Below are 20,709 nucleotides of genomic sequence, written 5' to 3'. Positions count from 1 at the left end.
CTTAATGTCCTTCAGGTGCCACAAACTTCAAGAGCCAGCCATCACAGCAGCAACCGTCCCTCCTTAATGCATGCCTGGTTGTGTTTCTGTTTGGTGAAAAGTTTGGGTCAAAGCCCTCCTAGATTCTTACATCATCTCACATCCCAGTCAGCCTTTGGCTGCCTCAGAGGACTCTGGTCACACCAAGCCACCAGCTGGTGGCCAACACTGCTGCCACAGCCAGGGAGTCCCGAAGCAACAGACACTGAGATACCTCGCAAAAGAGGAAGGAGGTCTACAGCTATCACCTGCCATTAATAATTTAAGGAACAATATCAGACAGTTATTTTTTAAAAGGGCTCTGTTCAGTGTTAAACCACACAACTGATTTATCGGACCCCTAAAAAGCATCTTATCCATGCTGAATACACTAACTGATCAGTTTTTCACATTAAGGGTCAGCTCTCTTTTCCTACAGCACACAAAACCAGCTTTTATTAGTTCACATTTTATACTTTGGAACCCTTGCCCAGGTTTTTCACCTAGAATCTGACTGTCAAATGATTTGTATTGTAACTAGAATTAAAAAAAACCAAACCAACAAAAAAACCTCACAAAAATAAAACAAAAACCCCCCCAAACAAACAACACTAACCCCCCCCCCAATTTTTACCCATTTCTAGCTTTGAAGAAACCCTGCTGATACTCACTTTTCTGACCCATGAACACAAAACAGCACTGTAGCCCTTGTAAAAGAAGGAGATAAATTCCCTATGCCCAAACCCTGTTCCACAGACACATGTGTTATTTGAAATAAAACCAGTCTAAACAATACAGTAAATTAGGAGTTCAAAGCGCTAGATAAACATACTCAGCATGATTAAGAACATTTTATCCTCCAGGAACTCTTCAACTCTTCACTGAAGACTTATCATGCGTATAGCAACCATTCTTCCAGGAAGATGATTAAAAAGAAGCTGCACACCATACTGTCCCTACGATGCAAGTTTTGAAACAGAAAGATATCTGCGTACTTAAAAATTAAAACATTAAATCAAAAAGTAAATTAAGACCCCTGTCATTAAACAGCTGTGTTTTCCAACACACTTTTTTTCAGAATTTTTCCACCGTCCAAAAGCAAGCAGTACTCCCAAAAAAGATTACCCACATGCTATGCTTATGTACTATGTGACACTATGAAAAGTGTTTCAATCTACAGAAAGTGGACAGTTTTCAAATTAAACAAAAACTTCTGCTTTCAGCCTTCTTACCTAATAAGTGGCCTGGCATTAAGCCAACTGGACCAACAAACTCCAATGCAACTGCCACATATGAGTGAGCTAAAGCAAAACAGTTTTGTAGCAAACCACTGCCTACTGCCTGCAAAGTCATTACTGAATGACTATTCCATATTAAAATCAGCAACTTGCTGAACATAATTAAAAAATATAGGTTGGAAGCACCATATTAAATCTTAGGGAAACTACTTAAGCAGCAGAATGCAAGCCATGAAAAAGCACCAACAACTGACAATAACAAAAATGCAGAAAACAACCCCCAGTCCATCAGCAATCAATCTCAGTGAGCTGGTCAGTGGTTGCAAAGTGTACCCAAAAGCCTACAGGCCAGATTACACCACCTCTGGTTTCTTTAGGGAGAGCCCTCCCTCTACACTGAAAGTCTGGGCTTAACCCAAGACATCCCACAGAACGAAATGCCACCTCTATTGAGAGTAAACAAGATGGTGAAAATCTGTGCCTGCACAAACAGGATCAACTGCTAACCTGAAACTAAAATCAGAGAGAAAACAAAAATATATAGCTTGCTCTAAGAAACTGCCAGCTGGAGACATCAGGGTGACGGATGCTGTTATTAAACCAAGCCATAGCACAAGTCAGGGAGCAGACATCACTGAAATGTGAGGCAAAGATGTCGGCATCAAAAGGAAAAGGACATTGCGCAACAGGTCTCTGACACCCCATCCTCTGCAGTCCCACTCTAAAACGTGGGGGGAGAACAGATAACCTGACAACTCATCATCACAGAGATCGTAATCTCTTGCTTCAGGGAGAGGTGTGGAATTAAAATAATTCCCTCCTTTGGTGGCTGCCAAGGAACATGACCTACAATTCCACACTAGATAATAAGTGAAAGAAAGCCAGCATTTATGAAATATTTTTATCAGCTGGAAGAAACTGTCGCTTCGGTCAAGTCAGATTCACCCCTAATTTGTTGATGCCCATTTTCATGCTCCAGCTCACCACAGCACAGATCACACCACGGTTTCACCGACACTCCTCTTGCTGGCAAAACCAGCTGAAGCAGCTCTTGGCCCCACAGCGGTGCTACTTTGTCCCTGGTGGGGCCACTCTGCCAGCAAGCAGCACTGATGTGGTGCAGCATCAGGCCTCTAAGCACTGCCACTGCTGAAGAGGCTGCATGGGAGCAAGGAGGAGTGGGAGTTGGCAGAAGTGTCTTAGGCTGGCTTTTCTGGCACACACAGAGGCAGTGATAAACCCACATCGAGAGGCACAAGCTTCCATGAACGCCATGACCACCTGAAACACGTAGAACACCCCTAATGCTGCTGCATTTGAGTTAATCTTAATGAGCAGGCGGTGACATCGGATATTTGCATATGTATTCACAATAGGAGTTTTATTGTGCAATTCTCGAGCTACATTCAAACAATAAATATAATCACAGAGGAGAAAGAGGCAGCTCTGGTTTTGCCCATAGTAACGATGAACCGACAGACAAGCATATGTTAGGAACAACCACACTGTCCTGCCAGTAAGGGCTTGTATTCATGTTTCACATGCCTCAAGTCACGCTGACACCTCTTTTAGTCAGGAGGAGGACAGCATGGACACCATGACACGCCCAGTGACATGGAGTGACCATGTGCACAGGCCATCACACCACTTTACACTCTCCCTACACCCTGGCAGCACCATTGTACCACCACAGCTAACCCCAGGTTGGCTCCTCCCTAGGTCTTTCTCCTAAAGTTGTAGCACCTGTGTGCCCCAAAAGCCACTGAGATACACCGGTAGCTGAAAGCTCTGGGTCCTTTGTAACACGACGGCCAGCCCACTCCAAGTTGCAGGGCATTCCTATACATCCCAACACACTGAGGGGTAAAGACTACACCAAGTTCAGCCTGGCCTTTCTGCCTGTGGTACATTACAGATATCAACTATTGATACAGCAATACCACTGTAAAAACCTGCAGCACCTTTTCCCATGGGTCTTCATGCATGTCTAACTAGTATGCATGAATAGTTACCCCAAGGGAAAGGGCCCACTTCTTGCTATAGTTAAGGTAAAATGTCTGAGGTATTGCTAGTAGTTGAGAAACCATCACCATACTTGAGTACTCTTTGTAAACAAAATAAGCCTCTTTTTGTAGACTGTACACTTCTCAGGAAGATGAAAGACAAACAGGTCACAAAGGAGTTTTAAATACCTGCTTTGGAGACAACTTCAGTACAATGCAGAGGCTTAAAAAAAAAAAACCAAACAAAAAACATGTTCCTTATTTACAAAGTACTATGAGATCTTAGGAGCTCCTATACCTTTACCTCAGTATGTAATTAGGATTCTCTCAGTCACATGTGCACAGGATTATAGATTTCCTTCCCTTCCCCCCCAGTCCCTACCAAAATCAAGTTTCAAGTTTGTGGACCAGATCCAAGGAGCTGGTTTCTATGCATTCCTGAGGGAGAAAGGGCTATAGAAAAGCCTTTTATTTCTGCATGTATTTCCCAGAAGGCCTAACTAATGCAAAAGGAAATGTATCAGGCTTCTTCAATGGGGGGAGGGCAGAAGGGGATTAACATGTTTCACGGGCAGAGTGTGTGCAAGTGGGGAGGGGTGAGCACTTCAGCCTGAGCAATTAAATGCAACTCTTTTGTAAACCTTACTGTAGGATATCTGAAATACCCTTTTCAACAGAAAAACCTACTCGAGTTAACGCCAAAGTAAATTGCACCAAAAAAAACCAGGCTGTATGCCACAAAAAGCTACTGTGAAGGGGCACACTTGAGATGCATATGTACATCTCTTGAGAATCACCACTGAAGCACATCAGCATGGTGAAGTTAAGGGTATAAATACAGGAGGGCATGTTTCCATTGCAAGTCAGTGTCATCTGCATGAGCAGTTTCATGCAACTGCTTGCAATGGTTTCCTCCTCCTAAACTGATCTTACACATATTTCTCTACCAAGCTTTTCAAGGACTTACCAGGGTTAGCCCTAGGTTCAGAAAGACTTAATGGTAAGATTAAAAAAAAAAAAAAAAAAAAAGAAAAAGGCAATCAGAAACAGAGCAACTGTTCCCTGTACTAAAATAAATAATACAGAAAAACTGAATTAGGACTCTGGCTGCTGAGTCTATTTCACTGCCAAAGTGTACCTGTAGGCAATGCACCAAGCAGCTTTTGCCCCTCCTTGTATCTCTGGGGACCCAAATCCTGACTCCAACTATCACAGACACTGTCAAGCAGAGCACGCTGCCCCAAGCCTCTCCTGTTCCCCCGGGGCACTGTTTGTTTTTTTTTTATTTAAAACACTCCCTTTTGCTAGCAAAAGCAGGACTTTAAGCAGACATAGGCTGAGTTTGCTGAAGGTACATGTTACTTTTATTTTCACGAGGAGGAGAGGCAGCAGACCACACAGCTCAAGTTAGCAGTTAACATACACTTACCAACATACAACTACTTGAACAAGGAGGGTAGTTTTACTGCACTTGCTGGTTCAAAAATTCCTACTCTACCTGTACTTAAAAACTGTTTTTATGTATAATATAGCATGCAACTATTATAGCTGTCTCTTCACACTAAGTAAAAACAAATTCATTCCCAGAGTTAATCAACATTAATATTAGTTACAGTGTAAATAGCCCAGTATATTTAACTAGTACATTGAACACCATAACCACTCATCTTCCTCTCCAACCCTCTCACAGAAAAGTAACAGCAGTAAAATTATTTATTTACTTAAAAACAAATAATCAGGTTGATTGTTCTAGGATCGTGCTTTTAGGTGGTGGATTACTCAGCACTGTAATTAAAACATTTAGCAAATCAACTGAAAAAAAACCTAGCAAGATTTATTACTGGTTTTGCTCAGTCATTTTTCCTATAATCTCATTTTACAGTATTTGAAGACTTTCGCTTTTTCAAAACTATATTCTGGAATTTAAACACTAGAAGTTACAGACATTAATACACCTCTTTGTACACAGACATCATTTCTAACAGTAACTCATTTACTTAGGGGGAAAAAACCTCCAATATGGAAGCAACTTAAAGAGTTTATCATGTTTATAGGAGAAGGTGATATGGAATAGCATGGTCATTTGTTTATTAAGGTACTGAAAAGATCCAGCAGCCAGAAACTAATGATCAACAATAAAAAGCGCAGACTCTCACAGGGGAGAGTAATTAAAGACTAGAAATAAGATGACATGGGGGATTTGCAATCATTAGAAACAAAATGAGGAGAGATCCGTTTTCTGCATGGGAGACATGAGAGCAGTGGGCAAGGCTTGGCACAGGATTTCACTCAGTCATTCCACAGGTCTGTGTTACTCAGGGGTTAAGGTAATTTGCTGTTCTTCAGGGAAGCACTGGGTTACTGTTTTCTTCAGGTTATCTTTTCACCTCAGACAAGCTGAAGCTCACCATCCCACCAACCTCTGTCTCAGGCAAGAGAGGGGCACTGAAGGGGCAGGCAGGACATCAGCTGCTGTAAGCCTGGGGTGCTACAAGAAAACTGATTTCCCAACCCTGTATCAGGATTTTTCCTAACTTTTACATTTTTTGATAGTTCTACAATGCAGCTCTAGCCACAAAGCTGCAGCAGCAATGAAGGACAGAGCACAGCTGCAGCATGCAAGGCTCTGCAGTGTAACCCCTTCTCAGGGCAGAAACCACTCACCAGCCTCCTGTCACACGTGCTGCTGCCTCAGAAAGAGGGAACCTTCCCATCCCATGCGGTGCTCAGGAAGACTTCATGCGCGTACCTCTGAGAGACACAACAAAGATCCAGGCAGCAATCAGTCTTACGGCTGTTTTGAATACATTTCTCCATTATTCCACCCAAAAACAAACTGAAACAAAACACGACCCCCCAAAAAAATACCCACGCCACAGCAGAAATCAACAATACATCATTACAGCACAGATTTCTTTCCTTATGAATCTGCCCAACCCATTACCAAGTTGGAAGCTAAACCCAAGCATCAGTACATTTGTGGAAACCTAATGTCTCATCATTACAAAGCAAAGCTCTACTCAGTCAACTATCTGAAAATTATTTGGAAAAAACTTTCCTATTTCTCTTTGGCTGCATACACATCTTGGCAAAGTCCCACCTAGATTTTAAAGAAAGTCTCCTTCACAAAGCCATACTCCTTGAAGTCTGCTCTTATTTGCCATGAATCCTTTCAACACAAGTTCTCCATATTAACTCCTTCAACCTTGCACAGCATAATTACACATGTTCTCTCTGCATATTTTTGCATATTTAACTGAGAGATATTTCATGCTAACGCAAAGGAAATGTCTCAGCACACGTTTATTTCATGTGTTATGGTTACACTGCACTACACCATTTACTTCTCAATTTCTAGATAAACACTAGCATAGTGCAGGTGTACTTCATAAACAGCGATTGCAACAACATATAAAACACAAGATAACTACTCTGACAGAACATCAGCTGAAAGTAATGCAAATGGAACTCCCCAAACTGCACACAGTAATCAAGAGCCTTCGTGAGAAATCCCATTTGAAGAAAAATCTCATTGTAGACCAGGAAAGTGATGACTGTAAAATCAAACAAATGGGAAGGTAAGTTTCGGCCTCAAGACATTGTGAAATCTGCAAGCATGCCAGACCTCAGAAGACTTTCTCTTAAAACCTCACATGGGATCTGAAGCTGTCTGGGATGGTCTGGAGCAAAAGAAAAGCGGCAGTATGTGATGTTCTGCCTGTGTTAGTAGCAATGTGTTTGGAGGAAGTCTCTTGTCCAAATTATCATTCGACCAAGGCATTTGTGCTCCCACTGTTACTACTCTGATGTAGCCACACGGGCTGAAGGGTTATTGAAAATATACTATTAAAACTGGATATTATCTGCCAAACTGAAGTCAAAAGCAAGTGCCAGCTCAGCTAAGGATACTTCCTGCCTCACCAATCCTTCTCTTAATGAGACTACAATTCTCAAGCAGAGCAGGACCAGTGATCTAATGCCTGGTGTTGAAGTGCTACTCTTGACGGAGTTAAACATACTCCCCCCTCTCCATGAGCCTTGTATGTCTCAAGCCTCTGAAGGCATGGGATGTCCCTTCAGGAAGCAATGAATCTCCACCACCTAGAAAGGTGGACAAAATATAATCAGTCAGCAGGCACTGAGCTCAAGCAGCCTCCCTTCTCCATTCTTGACTACTTCCTAAAATATTTCATCTGCTTCTGTCACCCATGAATCCAAATCAAGAAGGCAGGTCCTATAATAAGACCAGTGAATACTCCTGAGCTTGTAACTAGTAGCTTCTCAAACCAAAGAAACAGGTATAACTTGTTTTTACTTCCCCAAGTTCCTCATGCATCCTCAGAATAACATCTGAACTTCAAGTAAACAGGGCCCTTCAGGATTCTGACCTTCACTAGATTTCCAGACAAGAAAATTTGTATTTACATGATTAATAATGTAATTACTATAATTACTTCTAATAATATATTAGTATATATGTGTTAGGTACTATAATATATATTAATACAGAGATATAATTACTTATATGTATTAAAATCTTTAGAAAGGCACAGACTTCTTTCATTGACTGGTGCCTTTAAAGTTTAAAGCAACATTTAATATAAAAGAAAATGTAAGAGGCATGGAAATTGGGTTATGCACTCACTTTACTTTAGTCTTTCACGCAAATTTGAGCACTTTACTCTGTTGAGCTTTTCGAAAATTTTCCTCCCAGTTGTAAAATTCAAACTGCAGATTCACGTTTTCCACGTAAACTAATTTCATGGTCACAAGGCTCTGGAATTCTGCTCTACACACCCCCAGCCTGGTCCTTGGTCGGGCTGCGGAAGCAGCCGGACTAACCCCAAACATTTGTGATTCCTTCAAAAGAGATCATTACTTTCACAGCAGTTTCTGTGGACCTCATTTTACACTGATGAAGGCGAACTGCAAGCAGCAACAACCAGAACAACAGCAGCTACTTTGTTCGTGCAATAAAACCGTGTGAAACTGCCAGCATCATTCTGAGTTGCTGAAATTGCCAAGTTTTACTGCACTGTGTTAAACAGCTGGGCTACAAAGCAAAGTCACAAAACTGATTGTTGGTATTTCCCTCTTCCATTCACCCTTCCTCACAGCAGATGCCAACCACTCAGTTAGCCACATTTCATTAAAAAGAAAAACATGCAGTCATCTGATGCAAATATGGTAACCGGAAACCTCTCACTGTTTTAACCATTTAGTTCTTGACAGAGCGAGGAAGGAAACCTGAACACTGTCCACTTCAAACCTGCAACCACACTTCTCCAACTGACATTTACAGCACGACTTTTGCCACTAAAAAGCAGTATTTCTCAGTACACAAATAAAAGCTGCATTATTAAAAAAATTACTCGGAAAATCCAAGGTTACTCAAGAAACCAGTCATATGGCATCTGATTAGCTTAATTTAAAAAAAAAAAAAAAGGAAGAAAGAAAAAAATTAAAAAAGGGAAAGGAAAAGGAAAAAGCTACGTACCCAGACAGAAAATGGGGAGAGCAAAATACCAATGACAGCTACTCCAGATCAGAAGTATCATCTCTACGCTCCCCAAGCAAAGTTACACTGTGCCAGGTTTCAGCCATTCCGGAGAAAAGCAGGTCTGTATCACACACATCTCCCACGACAGATGTGACCATCCTCTCAAATCACTCCAGCTGAGTGCAGAGAAAAGCCACATGCACCCATGAAAACAAACCTCATCTCCCAGCAGCCCCGAAAGCCAAACCAAAGCCAAGAAAAGCCTGCTGTGGGGTAAACTGTTTCTGAAAGACCTTCCCCCACCAGGCCAAACTCTGCTCTCCTGCCTGCACCCATCCCGTGCTCACTGCACACCGATCCATGGAGACCATCTCATCAGCCACAACACTTGTCAGGGAAGGCTCCCTTCCCAACAAAGGTGGACTTCCTCAAGAGAAGATATCTCAAGGTACCCAATTCTTTGTGTGTGCCATGGTCTTACTGACTGTAAAAACCTTCCTCATCTTGTACCTCACATCAGCTTTTATTTAGTCTATCTGCTGATCTCCCTAGAAAGAAATATATATATACCCTTCTTTTTGTAGTAGGAGGGAAAAAGCAATTTCAAGACATCAAAGCCTCAGACACCACTGCATGCCCAACCATGACTAAACAACTCAGTAACAAAGGTTTGCTTCTCAGAATCTGCATTTTTGTCAGTGTGACAGCTTTGGTTTTCCTTCTCTGACCAAATTCAACATAAAAATCTTATTAAGAATTAACAGGTTCACTCGGACCTTGACCAAAGTAATGAAACTTTCCAACAAAATAAAATAATCTGTTAAATGAACACAAGGTAAATTTCTTCTTAAATTCTTAGCTTCTCAAAATGCTCCCAGATTCCCCTCCCCTTTTGTTTTCTCTGTTTCTTAATAGACAAAGCATCAATGCCATCAAAATTTAACAGCATCCTTTCAGTATTTAATAGATGCTTGTTATTAAGATAGCATAGAACATTATTCTGATGTCTTCTAAAAGGCAGATTTTATTCTTGGTTTGCCTTTTGGTTTGCACATATTTGCTAAACAACGCCCTATTGATTTTGGATTTGCTTAGAGTGAGTTCTGTTCATTTATTCAAGTGAGCTTTTGTGATGCTCATAACCCAGGCACAGTTAAATTTTAAAAGCACAAACCCAGAACTAGTTATGTAATACATACCACAAGTTTTAATAAAAAGCAAAAGCACTGGCAAGATTTAAAAGCAATAACCAGAAAATCCAATAATGCATTCTAGAAGACAACTGAAATCTGGCCCTGTCACCCCAGCCCCCATTTATTCATCTAACGTCAGCATGCCTTTGGGTAAAAAATACTGATATTCAACTGCCAGTTACTTTTATAAACACATATTATTCTCTATACATTATTACAAATCACTTCAAAGCCTGATGACTTCAAAATAGATCTCAAGATTCAAACTGCAGCTTTGCACACTCACAGAGTAAACAAAGCAACCAACCCGTTCAGCTACAATTTACACAATACACACGACATTTTTTTGTGAATTCTTTACATTTAAGCTGTATGGCAACAGAAAACATACAGTACCTATATACAGCATACCAACAAAATAAAAAAAGACAGCTCCCCAGTAAGTCAACATGAGAACAACACCGAGGCACTTACTCAGGCATTGCTGTCTGTGGGAAACTGCACCTACGTGTGCATGTTTGTGTAGTCTCTGTGTTGACCAAGGCTTTCAGAGAGACGATGAAAACCGGTCAGAGAAAGAGATCCCTCTCCAATGTACATATAAACACAAGATCATTTACAAATTAATCTCCACTTAGGTAGTATGACTCATAGTCAGTTTAAGACATCTCAATCTGCTGAGTAATTCAAACAGCTTCACTGTTAGTTATGATGTAATGAAACTGGTCAGTCAGCAGGGACAACACTATGTAAACCTCTCTCATTTGGAGTCTAGATTACAGAATTTTACAATTTAAGACAATTCTTTTCCATTGGCACTAAATTATTCCCTATTGTGACAACTCTTTTTCTAGATGAAGAATCTTTAAATGAGCTTTCAATTTACTCCCCCTAACAAAATATCTAAAAAATTAATTTATTACCTGCAACTCAAGCTGCATGGCTGTTCTCAGAGCTCTATTACAAGAACTGCAGCAAAAGGTTGCCTTGAGCACTTGGCAATGGCCTGAATTTTGTCATCAAGTAATGAGTCTGCCACAAAAACAATGACCACATGGCAGCAGCCTGCTGCATATAAATCCCTTTGCTGCTTAAAACTAGATTTTGGATCAATATTAAAACGTAACCAAAACAACCCGCCTAATACTATCTGGGAAGAGTATCAGGAATAAAAAGCATCTGTGTTGCTCTCACTAACAGGATGCAAATTAGCACTAGGTTGTTTCACATTCAAGCAAGTGCAAAAACAAGAATATGAAACAGAGAACACTTAGCTCTGCACACAGTCAGCCCACAAGCGCTAAATGCTTCACCATGTGAATGGGGAAAGCTTTCTAAAGAGAGATTAATACTGACAAGCAGCAAAAGAAATGCTGCATGCTTTGGGAGTGGGCCCCCTCCCTCTCCAGCCCTGCCTACCCTTTCCTCCCATAGGGCTTCAGTTCTTGGTTAACATCTCTCTGTCTGAAAATAATTGCCTACCTCCTAAAGGCATCCTGGACAGTAACACTCCTTAATCAGCAGGAGGACAGTTGAGTGATGTGAGGCATTTCCACCTTCTCCCTGGAGTAATCACACCATCTCCAGCAGGCACTACTGCAAGATCAAGAACTAAAATGACTTTAAATGTGGTGCTCTCCCATAATGAGAGCCATATTCCAATAAGGCTGCCCTCCAAAAACCCACTTCTACTACACCAGCTGCCTATTAGGACTTAGCTTATCGATACAGCTACTGCCAAGGATCAATTAGTGCAGCCTGCATACAAACCTCAGGGAAAATACATTTGTAGAAATGAACCCAGCAGGTTTGGTATACCTAGATACATAAACACAAGCAATAATCAGCTGCATTACCTTTAAATTTTTTATCACAGTGTGAACATGGTAACAAGCAGCAGTAGGTTTGCAAGTTCTAATGCCATGGCATAGGAAGGATATCAGAAGAATTAAGCTAGATTTACAAAATGGGGTGAATTCTCTGCACAAATATCTTAGAAAATAAAACTAGGTATCTATTTCTCAATAAATTGGAGAGATTGAGAGAAAAAAACATGCTCATGGGCTTTGTTAATACATTTGCAGTGGGTGTACCAAGAAGGCAATGTGTGAATCAGAATAATACAAATTTTGGCTTTCACCAGATCAGTAAGATGCTGTAGTTTCAGTTCCAGAATGAAACATCAGCATCTAGAAACTGCATGGATGTGTTTCTTCAGAGTAAGTCACCTTTTCTTCCCCACATCAGGCATTCACTTGAAAAAGAAAATCTAGACAACCCTTATTCTCAGAGACACCAAAATCACCTTTTCTGTGAGAACATTTAAATCCCATAATTCTTTTTATCCAGTTTTCTATCCTTCCCAACTCTGCCCCCTTTCCCAACTATCCGACCTTGAAGTCCACAGCATACAGCTCACACCTGTGGCTGATACTCTTATTCCCTGCCCCACACTCATTTAATTTTGCAGGTTATCCAATAGAAAAACCAGCTTTCCCTCCTCCCCCCCGCCCCGGCATTTGGGATCCGCATCTGCAGAAAGATTTAGAAAAACTCACAGGAAATAATTTTCACACAGAACAGATGAAAGGCAAAGTTCATTGACTGGATGCAGCAGGCTCACTCAAGTTATCTCCCAAATCCTGCTCATCCTCCTTCCTCAAGGCTCACTTTCTTCTAGTTTCAAACTATGCTGTAAACTTCAAGGAAGTGACCACTTCTCTCACTGGTGTTTATATACTGTAAACTCTTAACACACCTGCCTGACTGGGGCCCTCAAATGCCACCAGAACACAATAGCCCTGGTAGTACCATAAACCCATCAATTACACTTGAGTCCAGAGCCTCCAGATTTTTGCAGGAAATGGAAATCATTAACTGTGAAAGTGAGACACACTGTCCTTTCACAACACTCAAGTCCCTCTTCTCCACACAAAGGGAACTACCTAATTTGGACACGGTTTGATTGTTGGGATGAAAGTTTCAGGAGCCTCCATAATCACTTCCACAGACTCTTAAAGAATCAGTTAAATCTCAGCTTTCTTCTCTCCTTCCTGAACATTTTTTAAAGCTCACATTTTCATCAACTACAGAAGATTAAACTGCTCTTGCTTCATGTCACATTACACTAACAGAAACACTTAACCCTTTTCACACAAACTCAGAAGAACAAATATAATCAAGAATTAAAATTAAAGCAATAAGTTTTGAAAACAGAGAAAGCAATCCCTGCTTTGGGAGATCCGGGAAAAAAAAGAAGAAGCACTTTATATCCTTAAAATGATCAAGGCACGTTGAGAAACTTGAAAAAACATGGCAGCAATGTAAGCAGATACAGAAACCTTGAGTACAAAAAAGTTTTGCCAAGTGCTTAAAGCATTCAAGACCAGAAGTTATTTCTTCACACAAAGCCTAGACAGGGAAGGGGAAGTGCTACTGAAAAGCTCAGGTTTTCAACAGTTTCCTGTTCATACTAGAATACTTCCTTGATTAATTAATGTATTCCTGTATGATGCACATCCACACAACCCCCATGTCCAAAGACAGCCCTCACACGACAGGCTCTAAACCTCACCAGCACATTCTCAGCTCTGCAGATGGCCACAACAAGCAGCAAAAAGCTTCATTACTGACCCCCACTAACACATTCTCTCCCCCTTTAGCAGTTTCAGAGTTAGGGTGTTCCACACACCTCTCAGAGATGTAAAAGCCCAAGTAGCTGACCTCAGGCTCTGGACCAGATCACTCTGTCCTCCTGCCAAAGAGCTGAGCAGGGGGTCACAGCCAAAGTCCAGGCACATGCCACCACTGCCACAGCACACCCAATTCCACCTGCCACAAAGCCCAGCGCCAAAACAAGCACTTTATTCCTGTGGGCAGTCCTCTGGCTGACAGCTGGGCTGAGACACAGCCTCTCAACTACATGAGACACGTTTTGCTGTGCATTTTATGAAACGCCAGCAGCTTTCACCCTCCCACCCCCTGCCTCTGCCACAAACCCAAGCACTGAAAGCACTAATGTAAATACATGGTTTTTAAGGATCGTTAGGCAAACTTGGTAAGTCACAACAAAGCCCAAGAAAAGAGATCACCACGCTGCTGCTGGTGCTGTCCTGAACATCCTGAACATGGCATGCCTTGCCTCTCATTCTATAGACTTAACCCTTTGGCACACATCCCACTGTTGGTTCAGCGTGATGAGCCTGGAAAATCTGTGCCAATGTTACACATCATTTGCAAAGACAACAGACAGCTATGTGTACATTTGTTGTACACAACAGCATTAGGAATTTCAGGCAACTACAAAGCAAGCTTTATATACAATACTTCTTTGTCCTAGGTGCTAGAAATGCTATATATATAACCTGATTTACGTAAGCTATTAACTAAAAATAACAAAAATACCAACTTTACCTACGTAACTGTCTATGCAGTTTGAGATCAAAATTTAGATTAAAACAATTTCTAAGCAGCTTGGTATTGAAATTTAGACTAAAGTGATTTTCATTTTAATGAAGCGTGAATTCTAAGTCCCATGGAATACACTTGTCTTTAAAAGCAAGGTATCAACTATGTTTTTATGAACTGCTTTGAAGTAAAGGAGATGAAACATCAAGAATTAAAGACTAAATTGACTTTTAGCTACAGCTTCTCTCTTTGAGTGAAGAGCAGTAATCACCCATTTTTATTACAGTTTTGGCTTTCACATTCCTATACTCAGGATGATTCAGGAAATGATGAGGTTGTTTTTTTCCAGTACAGGCAGTACCCACCTGACATTGTTCTGGCTCATAACAGTACAAACAGTTCCATCAATACATTTTCAAAAAATGACTTGCTGAAATGAACACAGTGCTTCAAAACTGTGTTTTCTCTCTCTGAATGCTGAAATTGATAGGCATCATTACTGTTCATATCTCAGCAATAAAACTTTCTTTTTCTTGTTTCCCACAGGAATCTTAATATATGCCAGCTTTAGACTGTATGGCCTATAAAATGCTTATGGCTTTACTGTCAATATTTGATTAATTTTAAGCCTAAACAAAGGTTCTTCTGTCTGTGAACGGAAGACACACTCAGAGGTGGCAAAAAAAAGTAACAGCATATTGCCTGATTAACCAAATATAGAATCTCAACTATATTTACAATTTTCAAGTCTAAATCTCAAGGCTTGAACATCTTGAACTCTGCAACCACAAAGGATTTTCAACACCACAGGAAGGGTCTCAAAAGAGCCTGCTGAAGTCACTTGATCACATCTGAACAAGTTCTGAAGTCATGGCAGCAGTCCTGCATGGACATCGAACCAAACATTTTAATGGTGCTACTGCCTGTAATGGAAGTACTACATTCAAAATCCACACTGCTCTTCTTAGTGAGACCATTAAAACATTTTTCAGAAACCAAGGTAAAAGCCTGCAAATTCTGAACAAAGGCTACTGTATTATCTTCTGCATATGTATCTATTCCAGATGAGCATTATCCAGACAGACACTTCAGGATCGGGATGAACTGTTCACCAAGGCTGCCCAAACACCACGGTCTGAACACACGAGTTCAGAGCTGCCACAGCATCCTTCCAGCCAGAGGCACATGTTTGGATCATCAGGGTCTGTCTTGCATTCTATGTACCCATCTTCAAACTCCAACATGTGCTTTCAATATTCCTAATTTTTGACCACTTGGTTCCCCATCTCTACATATCTCTATCTGCCTTTTAGGTAGTTTCAATTCATGTTATTTATTTGGACCTTGCTTGTTTTTATTCTCTTTTGATGGAACAGGACATAAACCCTTAAAAGCTTGCAAACAACTCTTCAGTACCCTAAAACAGGGGTTAGAATCTTGGCTGTAACTGATACAAAAGCTAATAAATTATGTTTCCTACTCTTAAGCATTACCCCACTCCACTCTTTGCACCATACAACAGCTATGGGAATGCTCTCCTGCCCCAGAGCAGCAGCTGACAAAACCAGCACAACTCTGCTTCTCTGGTGATAACCACTAGAACAAGACCACTCTAGAGAGGAGGTGTTTGTGACTTTGGTGTTCCACTGACAGCAGTCTTCCATCAGAATAAAAATGGCCACACTCTTCAGGGTGTAACTGTATACACTTGCATGATGTGTTTGTGTTCAGGTGGTAAGGCAACCTGGTCCAACAGTTACTTCAGCCTTAAAATCCAACTGTTTAACTCTGGTTCAAGCTCAAAGTTGCCAAAACAATGCTTCCTCCTCTGACTACTAAAAAAAAAAAAAAAAAAAAACCAAAAAAAACCAACAACCCACACCAATTAGTGCTAAACCTCACCTTTCTGATTCATGAAAGCTGAGGGAAATGCTGTAACTATACCCTCAAGTCCATTTGACATACAATCCTGTATGACCAGCATGACCTATTCTCTGCTGCTTTTATTTACATCCCAAGCAAACAACAGTTATATCTTAACAATCAATATCCATACCTAGCCTTCCCTCCAAGTTTTTCCTGTTCTTTCTCTTTTATAAAGGAGAACATCCTTCTAACTATCCCAGCATCACAAACTTTCCAGCCCTGTTTGCACAGTCACTACAAACTTGGCCCAGTAACCAACTCAGTCTTTCAGTACCAAAAACTTCCTCAAGAAATGTTAAAGGTTTGCACATGAGCAGCATGAAGGGCACTTCATGGTCAAGGCAGAAGCAGCACATGAGGCTACTACTGACCATACAGTGCACTCAGCCTTAGCAATTCAGATGGAACAACAGGTCTGCAGAACTCCCTGTTTTGGCAGCTATAGCCAACCCTGTCCATTTCAACTATCAATCACCAACCATGAGGGCTTAGAAGCATCTATACACCTTTTCCTTCTTAAAGAAGAGAAATGACGACAAAATACTGAAGAAACTCCATATGTAGTTCCAGTCATGGCCAGCCACTTCTGCCTTCCCCTGCAGCTGTACTGACCAGTCCAAAGCAAAACCCAACTTTAGCTATCCAAAGCAAATGCACAGAAGAAACACAGTTTTATTTCTTCCCTCTTCAGAGGCCCCTCACTGCACTAGTCCTGATATTATAGCTCAACTCTTGGTAGCACAAACATGAAATCCACAAGCCATTCAGTATTTCTCCCCAAGGATGATTCAAGAGAAGTGATGGGCAGCAGAATTCCGCTGCTCTTCAGTAGCAACAAATTCCCAGGAAATGCTACATGGTGCATCTGAGCCTTACCCAGGAGAACACTGGACCTGAACAGAGAGCAATCTTTTCACAATACTGCTACCTGGCCGCCACTGCACGAAGAAAAGAACACGCAGGTAGGTAGAGGAGGGAGAGACGTGAAGGTACACCAAGCATAAACATGCCCTTCCACACAGCTTGCAAGCCGACAGCAAGTTTCTGCAGGAACAGCTTGCTCTCACCACAAGCATAAGGCTTCTGTGCATCAGCCATCATATTGCTTCAGAAACTAAGATTTAGGGTACATCTCACGCTCCCCGTCTTTGAAAATAAGTCTTATTCAACAGAAAATTAAGGTTTGGGGTTTTTTTCCTTCAAACCCTTTTATCAGAGACACAAATCTCCTCGTGTAACAGACTTCAGGTATAATTTTGGTACAAAATATACTAATATAGATAGCAACTAAACTGGTGGAGTGATGTTAGTGCAGCTGTGATCAAAGTCAGATGGCCATCTCCAGAACATCACATTTGTCCCCAAACATCACCTTGAAACCTAGCAGACGGGGAAAGGACAGCTGCATTCCTTATAAAATCTCCACACTCCAAGAAACGTAAGTAACAGATATGGTTAAAGTAAATGATCTAGTTAAAGCTTTACATTTTTAACTTCTAAAAGGTTTTCCCCTCCTTTTTGTATCCTTAATCAAAGGTTATAAATGTGTAAGGGATGGCCGTTGCCATGGAAATATGCAGGCCAACATCCCTCTGTGGGAACCTCAAAGCTCCCTTCACTGCTGGGGTGCCATGTAATGACAGGGTCACATCAGCACCTTTGACTCCCAAAGCCCATTTATGTGCATAGAAATTAGCACAGCTGACTCCACTCACCTTCCACAGACAAACAGCAACTACTCCTGCTCAACAAATTTTTTTTCTGCTCTTGCCCATTCCCCAGGATGTGCTCCCAGACCTGTTTCAGCACCATCCTTCACACTGCAGCAAATTGATCTTCAGTGTGCACAGCCTGCTCAGCAAACACTAAGCAGAAACCTGAGAGTGCAGAGGCCATCAGATGCTTCACCTGATCAAGAGCATCATTTCATAATCTCTTGAGAAATTTCTTTTTGCAAAGAAATTTGTGCACAGTAAATCTGCATCCTATTCCAGGAAGATGAAGGCATAGCTATGAGGAAGAACGGAGGCAGACATGCAACAACAGGAACTGAACTCTCATAAAAGCCAACCATTAGAGAACAGAAGATAGGCTCTGAATAATGGTTACTTTTTTCCCTGCTGGCTGTCAGTACTAAAGCAGGAAAAAATGTTCCTAAAAAACCTCAGCAGAATTCCTGAATATCAGCACGTACCATTTGATTCACAATCAATTCATGCATATAGAAGGCCAGTCTCAAGATAGATGCAAGATGCTTTTTTTATCTTAAATCAATTCCAAATAGGCAAATTCAACCATTTGAGAATGTCTTCTTATCAGCATCTTAATACTGTGAGCAAATACATTTTATTTATGCAGTTGTGTGCTTGTATGAAATAGAGATTTGTGTCTCACCCTCTCTGACATCGCAATAATAAATCCCTTAAACACATAAAAGATAAGATTCCAGATGCATTTAGAGTGAATTTATTTGCATATTTGAGGATGGAAGCTATTCCAATAGTGTCCACCCTCGCTGGAAATGGCTAGTCAAATATTTTAAATTACTAATATATTGTGAATGTATACATATGGGTTGGTTCCTTTATTTTTAATTCTTTGGAGAGAGAAAACTGCACAGAGAGGGAAGCTCTTAAGCCTACAGAAAGGTCTGTCATGTATTTACTGTACAATCCCTCACAACTAATCCCAGTGCAAAAGAAGTGAAATGAAAAGGCCATCCTATGTCTCACTTACCTAGAAGATAATCAGGATAACCTTTCAAGGCAGTTTATTTGCTGAGTAAAACCTAGTCTGATTCAACTGAATAGTAAATCTGCTTCCAATAGGGCCAAGAATCTAAACATTTAACTGCAGATTTTGAACAATCCCAATAATCTCAAGAAGGCAGTCGTTCTCTCATTTAAGTAAGACTGTATTTTAACAGCAAAGAAAAATTTAATTCTTACTTCTTAGCAAAATACAGATACTTTTTAGTGCCTTTGCAGGGGCTTTTTGTTGTTGTTTCAGTTTCTTGGTGGGGGAGTATTACTTCTATCAAAGGTACTTATTTCCTTTACACCTACAGTTCTGATGGAAGACAAATGGTTCTGATTTCTGACAAAGGGACCCTTCAGGTAGGGTACATCTACAGCCAAATACAGATGGGGATCTGTGTGGGCATACATACGCACCCCCAGCAAATCCTTAGTAATTTTATGCAATTGCTGAGTGGAAACAGGAATGCCTAATTTCTTGCCTCTGGCCATTGTACGCACTTTTTGCAAAAAGCAACAACAAATATGTGGGAGAGGAAAAAAGCTTTGAGCACAGCATTGCTCCAGCAGACTTCTGTATTCGAAATGGCCAACTAGAGCATCACTGCCCTGTTACTGCAATTTTGGGGGTTTTTTGAGTTTTCTTTAGGGTTGGGGATCTTTTTGTTGGTTTGTTTGTCTGGGATTTTTTTTTTTCCTTTGAGAGGGGGGGTTGTTTGGGGTTTTTGTTGTTGTTGGGGTGGGTTTTTTGTTTTTGTTTGGTTGTTTGGGGCTTTTTTTTCATTTGTTTTTGAGAGAGGTCAGGACAGTATGCTTGTGCAGGGCCCCTGTCCTACAGGCATATCTCCACCCTCAGCTACACTCCACCCACACAAACCTGCTGGCAAGGTCAGGGCCCAGATTATGAACTTCTGTGTGCAGACCACTCCTCTGTTTTTAAATGCTTTGCACACAATTCTTTCCATACTCAAATTAATTACAGACTTACACACAGCAGTATCTCACAGCCCACACTGCAATGTCTGGTAAGAATTACAGTCTGCCAATTATGTCTAAGATTGGGCTTAGAGAGAAAGGTGATAAATATTTTATAAGATCAGGTTGAGAGAATATTGATTGTCCCAAAACCTGCCATTATATTTGGTCAAATGATCTGTACAGCCTCTTTCCACAAACTCTGTCTTCCTTACATCCTCAGGCAAGCAAGAGGAATCTCATCTGGTTTCATTGAACAGTCATGTATTCTGCTTGCATTAACTGGGATTTCATTCCTTAAATGTGATTTAATAAATGTCTTCTGAACAAATTTCGAGCATTATGAGACAAAGTAAAAGCACAGAGAAGGGTATCTGTAAAATACCATACTGACATACATTCTCACAAGTCAGTGTTACTCCAGCAAACAAACCAGTGTTACCCATGTGTCCATGTGCATATGACAGTCCCAAACAATACACAGCACAGCCAGTTTAATCTGCTATAAGAGATGACCTGCAAACCAAACATGTGAAGTAATCCATCTTACAGAGAGATAAATTACTAAATTCAGTGTGTCCCCACACAAGCTTTGACCAGCCTATACCACTCTAAGCAACACAAGAGACAGCTCCTTTTGAAGTATTTCAAATTTACAAGTTTAACCACAACAAACCTAACCAAAGCCAAGCA

At 40.9% G+C, this 20,709-nt stretch overlaps 1 protein-coding gene across 16 annotated transcripts in view; it reads right to left on the bottom strand.

Moving 5' to 3' along the window:
• Positions 1-20,709, bottom strand: part of SEMA4D (semaphorin 4D) — a 95,231-nt gene that overhangs the window by 68,701 nt on the left and 5,821 nt on the right. For 12 of the 16 annotated variants that reach the window (XM_064642802.1, XM_064642803.1, XM_064642807.1 and 9 more), the window contains one exon: positions 5,924-6,010. The exons of 2 other annotated variants lie outside the window; for them this stretch is intronic. The gene's annotated coding sequence lies outside the window, so the exon portion shown is untranslated. Of the gene's footprint in view, positions 1-5,923; positions 6,011-11,434; positions 11,549-20,709 lie in introns of those variants that run through there. 2 more of the 16 variants (XM_064642797.1, XM_064642800.1) reach the window with 1 other exon arrangement.

This window comes from Pseudopipra pipra, chromosome Z (genome assembly GCF_036250125.1).
Source record: "Pseudopipra pipra isolate bDixPip1 chromosome Z, bDixPip1.hap1, whole genome shotgun sequence".
NCBI lineage: Eukaryota > Metazoa > Chordata > Aves > Passeriformes > Pipridae > Pseudopipra > Pseudopipra pipra.
The sequence above is the reverse complement of the archived record's forward strand: the minus strand, read 5'-3'. Positions and strand labels throughout refer to the sequence as shown.